A 14549-nucleotide genomic window follows, 5' to 3' on the forward strand; every position below is an offset into this window, starting at 1 on the left:
CAGCAAAGTTGTGTTTGTTGTCATCCTGGACAAGTTGACCTCTGCAAACTTTTTGTTTTGAAGATTCCCCAAAACTATTTTAAGCAAAGTTTACAGCTTATCAAATAAATGGAGAAACTCCCTAGGGAATAACGTGTTAGAAAATTTGACTTCCCATTTCCCACATCTTCTAACTGACAGCCTATCAATGCTGTGCTACTTGTTTCCTCTGAGACAGGTTCTAACACGGATTGCGGCTTTCATTTGCTTGGTGGGATTTTTAAAAATTTCTGATGTTGTTATAACAAAGGGCTTTGCCATTTTTCTTTTAGCTGATGATAAAACATGGTAGAAATGATATTTGGCTGCTGTGTGGACACCAGGGAGATGGCAGGAAAGTGAAGAGAGTAGAGGAGACCTGGAGGAGGACATCAGCAGAGGAAAGGAAACCTAGCTCTCCTGCCCTGAGCAAGCGTTGCTGTAGGAGAGAGAAGGTTGGGTTCATGCTCTCTGGATCTCTTTGATGTCTTTGTCCATTCTTTTTAAAAGCTGGCTCAAAGGAAGAAAGCTCAGGGCTCTGTTTCTAAAGATTTATATTTTACCCTTATAGCAATATTATTAGTTCATGGGCTTGGAGACTTAGTAAGTGACATTGGTTCGTGGGATTATACAAAGGACATCACAACCCAATGGAAAAAATCTTTCCCCAAACTTTCATTGAGATTCACTGCTTTATTAAGACATTAACTTTTCCTGGAAGGCTCTGTTTAATTTAGAAAGAAGAAAAGAGAAAACGTTGGTAGGGAAGAACTGTTATGTCATTACCAGACATTATAATGTGATGACTAGCCAATAGAATATAGGACATGGAACAGGTGGGTTCTTTTCTATTTTAAATATGAAATATAATTTAGGTATAGTAAATTTTACCCTTTTAGTGTACAGTGTTGCAAGTGTTGACAAACACATATAGTCATGTAACCACCACCACATTCAAGATATGGAGCAGTTTTCATCACATCAAAACATTTTTACTTATATCAGGAAAATATCAGATATTATCCATATCCCTTGTGGTTAAACCCTTCCCCAATCCCTAGCAACGACTGATCTGTTTTCTGTTCCCCTAGCGTTACCTTTTCCAGGCAATGTCATATAAATAGTCTCATACAATATACAGCCCTTTTAATCTGGTTTTTTTCACTTAGCATAATGTATTTGAAATCTATCCATGTTCTTTTGTGTTTTAACAGTTTGTCCCTTTTTTAGTCTTGATTCTTATGTCATTGTAGGGATGCACCAGAATTTATTCGTTCATTCCCCAGTTAAGGAACTGCTATGGAATGACTTCTGTCCCCCGCAGATTCACACGTTGAAACCCTAACTCCCAATTGATTGGATTTGCATAGGTCCTTTAGGAGGCAATAAAGGTTAAATGAGGTCATAAAGGTGGGGCCCTAACCCAATAAGGTTGGAGCCCTTATAAGAAGAGGAAGAAACATCAGGTCTCTCTCTCTGCAAGCACACAGACTAAGTAAGGAGAGGTTACAGGAGCACACAATGAGAAGGCAGCTCTCTGCAAGCCAGGAAAAGAGCCCTCGCCAGAAATCAAATCGACTGGCACCTTAATCTCGAACTTCCAGTCTCCAGAGCTGTAAGTAAATAAATTTCAGTTGTTTAAGTCATCCAGTCTGTGGTATTTTGTTATGGCAATCGAAGCAGCCTGGTGGTCAGAAGGAAAAATCTAGCTAGGATTCTAGCCACCGACTGTGAGTTACTAATAAGCAATAGTCATTTGATAACTTAGTCATGCCCTAAAAGGAGTGGCCATGGTGGCTAGTCTCTGCCGTTTAGTGAGCTAGATAAAGATCAGTGAGAATAACTGAGGGCCCACAGCTGGAGCATAATGGAGAAAAATGGAGGAAAAGCCAGAATGAGAAAAGATGACTTACTCAACAGACATCGTAATAATGCTACTAACTGCTTCTTATTTTAATGGGTAGTTTTGCCTAAAACGATTCAGCAGTGTAAATGCTTAATTCCTTCCTTCTACCAAGGGGGAAAAAAGAACTTAGTCCCTCTCAGGGGAACATTCAGGGAGTCCTCCTTGGATAAAAGATGTTTAAGAAAGAGGCCATTTCCTAGAGTGTTTGTTAAAAAGCAAGTTCCAAGACCCTACCTGCAGGGAAACGTAGAAATCTGCATTTTTAAAAAGTCAGATAATTATGATGCAGATAGTCCTAGAAGTTGCTTTTCAAAAACAGTTTTTCAGAAATGGTTGATGCTTTCACTGTACCACTTGTATACATCGAGGGAAATGCCACATTTTAATTATATCATGACTTAGATTCAGGTCCTACTTTCCAGAAAGATGCATAATACCTATTCGTACATTTATATACTTACACATACAACTAACATACAGACTGTGATTGTTTGTTTCAGTATATTCATTCAGAGAAACCCAGACACATTGCTATTACTGAGACAATGCATCAAAATGTAGATCATTGTCCTTCCGGGATCCATGGGTTACTGTGCGTAAAATCCTTCAGTCAAATCATAGATGTCAGGGCTGCTAAATGCACATCCTTTCACACCTTTTAGTGGGTTGAACCCTGAAAGGAGAGAGTTCCTGTGGGCGTCACCACAGGGTGTTAGAGGAAGACAGCTGTCCTTGGCTTCTGGTCAAGAATCTGCAATGAAAAATGAATGTTTCAGTACTTCTGAATAGTTTGCTTAATAATTTGGAAAGCAGAATGCATCTCTCTGATGCTCACTAAGCATTTTTGGCAAGTAATTGAAACACATTTATCTTCTCTGACATTACCTAATGGAGCTATCTACTTTCCCGGAACATGCTGAAACTGACTGGCTAAAATATGTGCATTTTGCACTCTACAATAAGGTGTGTGTGTGTCCCACAGATGGAAGCAGCCCACCTTGGGCACCCAGCCTGAAAAGTGAAACTAATGAGTTCTCTAGTAGCTGTTCAGTAAGTTGTTGGTTATTTTAACCTCTGAGATCTGAGTAAGGTCTCAGATCTTTTAGGGCTGGACTCTGGGCATTAAAAAAAGTTTTAATTTAAGCCTATCAAAATATATTCCAGTTAAAAAAACATTTCATTTTAAACTGAGTGTGAGGGGAAACAGAAGTTAATTAAAAGGAATACTGTATGTGCTGTAACCATGTTTTAATTCCTGAACCCTGAGAAAGTAGTGATAGTAGAAAAATGTGACTTATTGGGACATTTATATAAATAGCTTTAGAATAAGAGTCTATGATGATGATGATGATGATAATGATGATGAAGAATAATAAGAAGAAAAAGAACTGGTCAAAATTTTTTGGTTCATAGCATCTTAAGAAAGTCTCATTAGACATAGACGGTCTCCAAATTAAGAAAAAAAAATTAAAAAGGTAGGGAACAGTTAAAGAAAGGTGGAATCCAGGACCTCTGCTTACATTTAATCAGTCCTCAAATTTATCTAAGAAAAGTCACAAATCTTGGAAACGAAAGGTGAAACTGTGGATTTTCATGGGTGCAGTCAAGTATGTACAGGCTCCTCCTAACTACGTGAAGAGAGATAATTCTAGGGGACAGGCTGCTTTCACTGTAGGGGCACGTTCACTACTCTGATTAAAAAGCTTGGCACAGCAAAGTTTCCAAAACCTGTCTTTACTAATTCATACCTCCCAGTTGAACACCCAACACTGTCAGCCTAGTTTTTCATTACAAGAAAGGTGATAAAATCAAATATTGTTAAGATGGGCTCTTCATATGAAAACCTATTTGGATTTGATCCAGTTTCATAGAATTTCTGAACATCTATTGAAAACTCTGAGTAAACTTTGAGTAATCAAGAGTTGCAGATGGATATAAATATATCCATCATCCACTGTGAAAAGTGCAGCAAATACATGTTGTTTATGCTCTGGGATTCTTGTCTTTTAAGATGGGTTGCAAATATTACATGTTATGTTTTAGATTTAAGGTTCGAGAGGAATCAGGGGAGACATAGTTAAAGCCAGTCAATATATTTTGAATTGTGACTGTTCTCATCCGAGAACCAAAAGGAATTCCCTGGGGCAGTCTTTGAATCTCTTGTTTTCATTTTTGCTTAGGAAGTATTTATTTTCACTACTCAAAGAGAAAAAAAAAAGAGGATTTTTTTATTTCTACCCCTTCCCAAAGGGAAGTGGATGATGCATAATAAGTTAAAGAAACTCAGGTTCTGGCTGGACATGGTAATTCATATCTGTAATCCCAGTGCTTTGGGAGGCTGAGATGGGAGGATTTCTTGAGCCCAGGAGTTCAAGACAAGCCTGGGCAAAATTGAGAGACTCTGTCTCCATGAAGAAATTTGAAAAATTAGCCAGGCATAGGTGGTGCATGCCTGTAGTCTCAGCTACTCAGGAGGCTGAGGTGAAAAGATTGCTTGAGCTCAGGAATTTGAGGCTTTAATGAGTGAGTTATGATTGTGCCACTGCACTGCAGCCTGGGCAATAGAGTGAGATCCTGCCAAAAAAAAAAAAAAAGAAACCCAGGTTTAAAATTGGATTCATGAAATGATTATAATTATGTTGAAATTATCTATATATGCAGCTAAAACTTAAAGGAGACATGTGGAAAATGAGGACAAATGATTTGTTGGAAAGTGATATTTTAGATGAATAATTTTTATTCTAAATTTTCAATACAGTTATTATGTTGCTTGCAGAAAAATAACATTCTTTAAAAACTCTGATTGATGCTCGGAGTTGCCAAGATGGCCGAATAGCAACAGCTCCAGTCTGCAGCTCCCAGCATGATCGACAGAGAATATGGGTGGTTTCTGCATTTCCAACTGAGGTACCTGGATCATCTCACTGGGACAGGTTGGATAGTGGGAGCAGCCCATGGAGGGTGAGCTGAAGCAGGGCAGGGCATTGCCTCACCTGGGAAGCACAAGGGATTGGGGGATTTCCCTTTCCTAGCCAAGGGAAGCCATGACAGTCTACCTGGAAAAATGGGACACTCCACACCCAAATACTGTGCTTTTCCCAAGGTCTTAGCAACCAAAAGATAAGGTGATTCTCTCCTGTGCCTGGCTCAGCAGGTCCCATGTCCATGGAGCCTTGCTCACTGCTAGCGCAGCAGTCTGAGGATGATCTACGAGGTGGCAGCCTGGCTGGGGAGGGGCGTCTGCCATTGCTGAGGCTTGAGTAGGTAAACAAAGCGGCCGGGAAGCTTGAACTGGGTGGAGCCCACCGCAGCTCAACAAGGCCTACTGCCTCTAGACGCCACATCTGTGGGCAGGGCATAGCTGAACAAAAGGCAGCAGACAACTTCTGCAGACTTAAACGCCCCTGTCTGACAGCTCTGAAGAGAGCAGTTGTTCTCCCAGCACGGCATTTGAGCTCTGAGAACGGACATACTACCTTCTCAAGTGGGTCCCTGACCCCCATGTAGCCTAACTGCGACACCTCTCAATAGGGGCCAATGGACACCTCATATAGGCAGCTGCCCTCTGGGACGAAGCTTCCAGAGGCAGGATCAAGCAGCAATATTTGCTGTTCTGCAATATTTGCTGTTCTACAGCCTCTGCTGATGATACCCAGGCAAACAGGGTCTGGAGTGGAACTCCAGCAAACTTCAACAGACCTGCAGCTGAGGGACCTGACTGCTAGAAGGAAAACTAACAAACAGAAAGGAATAGCCTCAACATCAACAAAAAGTTCATCTACACCAAAAGCCCATCTGTAGGTCACCAACATCAAAGATCAAAGGTAGATAAAACCACAAAAATGGAAGAAATAGAGCAGAAAAGCTGAAAATTCTAAAAATCAGAACACCCCTTCTCCTCCAAAGGATCAGAGCTTCTCACCAGCAATGGAAAAAAGCTGGACAGAGAATGAATTTGACAAGTTGACAGAAGCAAGCTTCAGAAGGTTGGTAATAGGAAACTTCTCTGAGCTAAAGGAGGATTTTCGAACCCATTGCAAGGAAACTAAAAACCTTGAAGAAAGATTAGACGAATGGCTAACTAGAATAAACAGTGTAGAGAAGACCTTAAATGACCTGATGGAGCTGAAAACCATGGAATGAGAACATCATGATGCATGCACAAGCTTCAATAGCTGATTCAATCAAGTGGAAGAAAGGGTATCAGTGACTGAAGATTCAATTAACGAAATGAAGCGAGAAGAGAAGATTAGAGAAAAAGAGAGTAAAAAGAGACAAAGAAAGCCTCTGAGAAATATGTACTATGCGAAAAGAACAAATCTGATTGACTAGTGTACCTGAAAGTAATGGTGAGAATGGAACCAAGTTGGAAAACACTCTTCAGGATATTATCCAGGAGAACTTCCCCAACCTAGCAAGGCAGGCCAACATTCAAATTCAGGAAACACAGATAACACCACAAAGATACTCTCAAGACGTGCAACACCAAGACACATAATTGTCAAATTCACCAAGTTTCAAATAAAGGAAAAAGTGTTAAGGGCAACCAGAGAGAAAGGTCGAGTTAAGCACAAAGGGAAGCCCACCAGACTAACAGCAGATCTCTCAGCAGAAACTCTACAAGCCAGAAGAGAGTGGGGGCCAATATTCAACATTCTTAAGGAAAAGAATTTTAAACCCATAATTTCATATCCAGCCAAACTAAGCTTCATAAATGAAGGAGAAATGAAATCCTTTACAAACAAGCAAATGCTGAGAGATTTTTTCACCACCAGGCCTGCCTTACAAGAGCTCCTGAAGGAAGCACTCAACATGTAAAAGAACAACTGGTATCAGCCGCTGCAAAAACATACCAAATTGTAAAGACCATCAATGCTATGAAGAAACTGCATAAATTAACTGGCAAAATAACCAGTGAACATCATAATGACAGGATCAAATTCACACATAACAATATTAACCTTAAATGTAAATGGGCTAAATGCCCCAATTAAAAGACACAGAAAGGCAAATTGGATAAAGAGTCAAGACCCATCAGTGTGCTGTATTCAGGAGACCCATCTCACGTGCAAGGACACACATAGACTCAAAATAAAGGGATGGAGGAAGATCTACCAAGCAAATGGACAGCAAAAAAAAAAAAAAAAAAAGCAGAGGTTGCAATCCTAGTCTCTGATAAAACAGACTTTAAATCAATAAAGATCAAAAGAGACAAAGAAGGCCATTACATAATGGTAAAGGGATCAATTCAACAAGAAGAGTTAACTATCCTAAATATATATGCACCCAATACATGAGCACCCAGATTCATAAAGCAAGTCCTTAGAGACCTACAAAGAGACTTAGTCTCCCACACAGTAATAATGGGAGACTTTAACACCCCACTGTCAATTTTAGACAGATCAATGAGACAGAAGGTTAACAAGGATATCCAGGCGCTGAACTCAGCTCTGCACCAAGCAGACATAATAGACATCTACAGAACTCTCCACCCCAAATCAACTGAATATAAATTCTTTTCAGCACCACATTACACTTGTTCTAAAATTGACCACATAATTGGAAGTAAAGCACTCCTCAGCAAATGTAAAAGAACAGAAATTACAACAAACTGTCTCTCAGACCACGGTGCAACCAAACTAGAACTCAGGATTAAGAAACTCCCTCAAAACAGCACAACTACGTGGAAACTGAACAACTTGCTACTGAATGACTACTGGGTAAATAAAAAATAAAGGCAGAAATAAAGATGTTCCTTGAAACCAATGAGAACAAAGACACAACATACCAGAATCTCTGGGAAACATTTAAAGCAGAGTGTAGAGGAAAATTTATGGCACTAAATGCCCACAAGAGAAAGCAGGAAAGATCTAAAATTGACACCTTAACATCACAATTAAAAGAACTAGAGAAGCAAGAACAAACAAATTCAAAAGCTAGCAGAAGGCAAGGTATAAGTAAGATCAGAGCAGAACTGAAAGAGATAGAGACACGAAAAATCCTTCAAAAGACTTGGAACCAACCCAAATGTCCAACAACAATAGACTGGATTAAGAAAATGTGGCACATATACACCATGGAATACTATGCAGCCATAAAAAATGATGAGTTCGTGTCCTTTGTAGGGACATGGATGAAACTGGAAAACATCATTCTCAGTAAACTATCGCAAGGACAAAAAACCAAACACCGCATGTTCTCACTCATAGGTGGGAATTGAACAATGAGAACTCATGGACACAGGAAGGGGAACATCACATTCTGGGTACTGTTGTGGGGTGGGGGGAGACGATAAGGGTGAGAAACAAATGGCACATGGATACATATAAAAAATGCACATTGTCACATGTACCCTAAAACTAAATATAATTAAATCCTTCAAAAAATCAATGAATCCAGAAGCTTGTTTTTTGAAAAGATCAACAAAATTGATAACTAGCAAGACTAATAAAGAAGAAGAGAGAGAAGAATCAAATAGACACAAAAAAAAATGATAAAGGGGATATCACCACTGATCCCATAGAAATACAAACTACCATCAGAGAATACTATAAACACCTCTACACAAATAAACTAGAAAATCTAGAAGAAATGGATAAATTCCTTGACACATACACCCTCCCAAGACTAAACCAGGAAGAAGTTCAATCTCTGAATAGACCGATAACAGGCTCTGAAATTGAGGCAATAGTTAATAGCCTACCAACCAAAAAACGTCCAGGACCAGACGGATTCACAGCCGAATTCTACCAGAGGTACAAAGAGAAGCTGGTACCATTCCTTCTGAAACTATTCCAATCAATAGAAAAAGAGGGAATCCTCCCTAACTCATTATGTGAGGCCAGCATCATCCTGATACCAAAGCCTGGCAGAAACACAACAAAAAAAGAGAATTTTAGACCAATATCCCTGATGAACATTGATGCAAAAATCCTCAGTAAAATAGTGGCAAACCAAATCCAGCAGCACATCAAAAAGCTTATCCACCATGATCAAGTCGGCTTCATCCTTGGGATGCAAGGCTGGTTCAACATATGCAAATCAATAAACGTATTCTATCACGTAAACAGAACCAACAACAAAAACCACATGATTATCTCAACAGATGCAGAATACGCCTTTGACAAAATTCAACAGCACTTCATGCTAAAAACTCTCAATAAATTAGGTATTGATGGAACATATCTCAAAATAATAAGAGCTATTTATGACAAACCCACAGCCAATATCATACTGAATGGGCAAAAGCTGGAAGCATTCCCTTTGAAAACTGGCACAAGACAGGGATGCCCTCTCTCATGACTCCTATTCAACATAGTGTTGGAAGTTCTGGCCAGGGCAATCAGGCAAGAGAAAGAAATAAAGGGTATTCAATTAGGAAAAGAGGAAGTCAAATTGTCCCTGTTTGCAGATGACATGATTGTATATTTAGAAAACCCCATCATCTCAGCCCAAAATCTCCTTAAGCTGATAAGCAACTTCAGCAAAGTCTCAGGATACAAAATCAATGTGCAAAAATCACAAGCATTCCAATACACCATTAGCAGACAAACAGCCAAATCATGAGTGAACTCCCAATCACAATTGCTTCAAAGAGAATAAAATGCCTAGGAATCAAACTTACAAGCAATGTGAAGGACCTCTTCAAGGAACTACAAACCACTGCTCAATGAAATAAAAGAGGACACAAACAAATGGAAGAATATTCCATGCTCATGGGTAGGAAGAATCAATATTGTGAAAATGGCCATATTGCCCACAGTAGTTTATAGATTCAATGCCATCCCCATCAAGCTACCAATGACTTTCTTCACAGAACTGGAAAAAACTACTTTAAAGTTCATGTGGAACCAAAAAAGAGCCTGCATTGCCAAGACAATCCTAAACAAAAAAACAAAGTTGGAGGCATCATGCCACCTGACTTCAAACTATACTACATGGCTACAGTAACCAAAACAGCATGGTACTGGTACCAAAACAGATATATAGATCAATGGAACAGAACAGAGGCCTCAGAAATAACACCACACATCTACAACCATCTGATCTTTGACAAGTCAGACAAAAACAAGAAATGGGGAAAGGATTTCATATTTAAGAAATGGTGCTGGGAAAACTGGCTAGCCATATGTAGAAAGTTAAAACTGGATCCCTTCCTTACACCTTATACAAAAATTAATTCAAGACGGATTAAAGACTTTAATGTTAGACTGAAAACCATAAAAACCCTAGCAGAAAACCTAGGCAATACCATTCAGGACATAGGCATGGGCAAAGACTTCATGACTAAAACACCAAAAGCAATGGCAAGAAAAACCAAAATAGACAAATGGGATCTAATTAAACTAAAGAGCTTCTGCACAGCAACAGAAACTACTGTCAGAGTGAACAGACAACCTACGAATGGGAGAAAATTTTTACAATCTACCCATCTGACAAAGGGCTAATATCCAGCATCTACAAAGAACTTTAACAAATTTACAAGAAAAAACCAAACAACCCCACCAAAACGTGGGCAAAGGATATGAACAGAAACTTCTCAAAAGAAGACATCTATGCAGCCAACAGACACATGAAAAAATGCTCATCATCACGGGTCATCAGAGAAATGCAAATCAAAACCACAATGAGATATCATCTCATGCCAGATAGAATGGCAGTCATTAAAAAGTCAGGAAACAACAGATGCTGGAGAGGATGTGGAGAAATAGGAACAGTTTTACACTATTCTTGGGAGTGCAAATTGGTTCAACCATTGTGGAAGACAGTGTGGTTAAAGTAGGGACTTGAACAAATATTTATACATTGATGTTCACAACAAGCATATCAACAATAGTCAAAAGTAGAAGTAACCCAAATGTCCATCAACAGATGAATGGATAAACGAAGTGTGATATATACATATAATAAAATATTATTCAGCCTTAAAAAGGAAGAAAATTCTGACATGCTATAACATGAATGAACCTTGAAGACATGCTAAGTGAAATAAGTCAATCATAAAAGGACAAATATTGTATGGGATTCCTCTTTGATGAAGTTCCTAGAGGAGACAAAAGCATAGAGGCAGAAAGTAGAATGGTAGTTGCCAGGGGTTGGGGGAAGGAGGAAATGCAGAGTTTGTGTTGAGTGCAGACAGAATTTCAACTGGGAAGATTGAAAAGTTCTGGAAATGAACGGTGGTGATGATTGCACAACAATATAAATGTGCTTAATATCATACAACTGTACACTTAAAAATGGTTAAGGTGATAAATTTTAAGTTGAGTGTATTTCACCACAACAAAAAAAAATCTGATGAAATGCACATTCTTTTTTTTTCCTGTAAAACAAGTCATATCACAGTAAATACACGTTCTAATTCTCTTATTCTAGGTAGTACATCCTGGGGTCCTCATTCCTATCTTTCTCTATATTCACATTTCCCTTCTCTCTGCTCTCAATAAGATTGTTGTAGATTAATTGCCCCAATCTGAGCACTGCACATTTTCTTTTCTGACCACTTCAGCTGTCAGTTTCTATGCTGATGGATTCGCCTTTGAATAACAAGTATTAAATAATTGTGTAATGTGTGGGGGGTGCTGTGGTCAGTGCTGTGGGCAATACGGTGGAATATGGGCCCAATGAATTGCAGCCATGCTCTGACAAGATAGGGTATTGGAAGACAGGGCACATGGGACACAGACAATACCTCCAAAGGAAGATAACGCATGATAGTCCCACTGTGAGTCATACACATCAGAACTGCTTTGGGAACTTTGAGAGAGAACTGAGAGAGATGAGGTTGAAACAAGCTTTGGAGAATGATAGGATTTGATTATATGGAGATGGGACGCATTGAACGCAGAGAAAATGTGTCAGTTACTTATGAACATGTGCAGACTTTTTAAACCTTAGCACCATTGAGATTTTGTACTGTGCACTTTTTATTGTGGGAGCCTTCCTGTACATTTTAGGATGCTTAGCATCTTCCCTGGCCTCTAGATACTAGATGCCATTAACTCCCTCCTTCACCCCAGTTGTAACAATAAAAAATGTCTCCAAACACTTCTAATCTTTTCTGGAGGGCAAAAAAAAAAAACAAAAAACCCAAAAAACTCCTCCTCCCCACCCCAAATTTGAAAACTGCTGCTATATGGAACCTGTCTCAGGGAAACATCAGTTTGAATAGGGCAGAAAGTCCATTCCTGAGAGCGTCTTTCAAAATCTGTGTATTCCAAGTGCTCATTTTCGCACCTGTTATGTATGGATAGTTTTTAAGTCTTTTGTTCATTACTGTTTAAATGGTGCTATATGCAGGCTGATCCTATCTTTAAAAGAGTGTGGATAGGCAGAGCCTAGAAGTTGAAGGATCATTTAGGAAGTTTTTTAATAGTTTGGAAAATAGATATAAAGACCTAAACCGAGGCTGTCATAATTGCGGTAGAAAGGGGAATTGTGCGTGAATTTGTGTGAAGGAAGGACAAACAGAACTTGGGGGCAGGAGGCAATACATCTGGGCAAGCTGAGTAGAAGAAAAGAGAGGCCAGGGTCTTCTTGAGAAGAAGATAAATCAGTGTAGATGTAAACTTAAGTCTCTTGATAACTGAGGGTTGAACGTGAACAAGATATTGTGAACAAGTTATTAATTATTTCAAATCATGGAAATAACTTCAAGTCAAGTTGAATGTGGAATCATCTATAGGTAAAGGAGGTAGGCAAATTTAGACTTTATTTAGTCCTTTTTTTTTTTTTGAGATGGAGTTTCACTCTTGTTGCCCAGGCTGGAGTGCAATGGCACGATCTCGGCTCACTGAAACCTCTGCTTCCTGGGTTGATGTGGTTCTTCTGCCTCAGCCTCCTGAGTAGCTGGAATTACAGGCAGCTGCCACCATGCCTGGCTAATTTTTGTGTTTTTAGTAGAGACGGGGTTTTACCATGTTGGCTAGGCTGGTCTTGAACTCCTGACTTGAAGAGATCTGCTGTCCTCGGCATCCCAAAGTGCTGGGATTACAGGTGTGAGCCTCCGCGCCTGGCTTAGATTTTATTTAGTCTTCTCTCAGAAAGAAAAGATTGTAAGAAGAAGGAGAAAAGCACTGCAAAATCTTTTTTCTCAGTAATACCTATTTGAGATGTAAGTATGAATATTCTCTGATTTGGGATTTGGAAATCTGCATTTGGAACTCAGCGTGTCCCTTTAAAAGCTCTCAGAGAATTAAAAACTTTGTGCTTTTAAAAATTCTAAACCATTTCTCCATTTTCACAGAGGAAATACAGACAAAGCAAGGGCAAAATTTCAGCATGAGGGCCTCCCCTGGCTCACAGTCTCGGATGTTGCTAAGCTGGTGAGCATCGTATTGTCATTTGAGAAAGCCAGCTGCATAGCTAGATAGAGTGAGCCTGTCTCTTCAATTCCGAGACTGTAATTATGCTAAAATGGGATCTTGCAGCAGTGAATATAAAGAGAAGCCTTGGAATATATCTCCTACACTAAACAACTTTATGGTTGAAAGGAAGCAATTACTAAGAACAAGACGAGACTAAGTAAAAACAGCATAGCTTTCCAACTTGGGTATTGACAGTATTGTGCTGACCTCAAACAGTCTTTGCTTCCTCCCTGCAACCCACCGAAAGCCATAATAAGTCCAGCTTGCTAGCCTGATTTTTAAATCAAGTGGAAATAATTTTTAAAAATGAAACTGCCCTCCCCTCACTCAATTTAAAGCAACTTTCTAGAGGGACTTAATAATATCAGCAATCCCACCGAATAGTTATCCCTGTCACCAAGACTTAGAAAGTTATTAGGTATTCACGTAAGCCCTTCGCTACTTGATGAATCAGCTCTACCTTCCTAAGTTATCACCATCCAGCTGCAAGTAGAGCTGTCTGGGGATAGTACAGATTTGAAAACAGTAGAAAAGGAGGATTCTTAATTCTTTTACTTCATGATTAAAGGTGGCAGAAAAAGGAAATTGGGTATAGAACAAGATTATGTATAAGATGGAAAACCGAAAATTAGATCCACCTACAATAGCGCACCCTACCACCTCCTCATTCTGACTTTGCAGTCTGCAATTGAACAGGTTCATTCTACCCCTCTATCTGCAAAGTGTATTATAAGTTTATGTGAAAGCAGGTGGTGTTTGAGAGCAAGCACGCTCAGGCCAGGTCTGCACAAGTTAATTAGATCACTTAGCTCTCTCGATAATTCTAGAACCCAAAATATCAACTTTTACCTAAATTATACAGATGGTCATGCTTGGCGACACTGATCACTCACTCTTCTGGAGTGATATGAGTCTTATGCTCTAACCCAAAGAGTGAGAGTCTTATGCTCTTACCCAAAGCATAAGACAACACAAAGAAATAAGATAGGCGATATTGAGATGAAATAATAAAAAATATCATGATCTTTAAATGATATGATTGTCTTTCTAGAAAATTTAAGGCAAAGAAAAACAATGAGGTCTAATGAGAGATATCAGTAAGAAAGTCAGGAATGGCTACAAACATACCAAAATCAATAGGTTTCTTACACACCAGCAATAATATTATAAAATATGATGTGTAAGTGAGAGGAATTATTTAATTAAATCAAGATATTTGCATCCAACGTAACTGTATACTATGGTCATTACAAGGATGG

General features: G+C 39.1%; 1 long non-coding RNA gene across 2 annotated transcripts in view; it reads left to right on the plus strand.

The window, feature by feature from the left end:
• The first annotated feature begins 1512 nt into the window (after window positions 1-1512).
• LOC116470355 (uncharacterized) overlaps window positions 1513-14549 on the plus strand; it is a 111920-nt gene continuing 98883 nt past the window's right edge. For both annotated transcript variants that reach the window (XR_009214005.1, XR_009214004.1), the window contains exon 1: window positions 1513-1633. This is a non-coding gene — a long non-coding RNA (uncharacterized LOC116470355). The remainder of the gene's footprint in view (window positions 1634-14549) is intronic.

This window comes from Hylobates moloch, unplaced genomic scaffold (genome assembly GCF_009828535.3).
Source record: "Hylobates moloch isolate HMO894 unplaced genomic scaffold, HMol_V3 SCAFFOLD_6, whole genome shotgun sequence".
NCBI lineage: Eukaryota > Metazoa > Chordata > Mammalia > Primates > Hylobatidae > Hylobates > Hylobates moloch.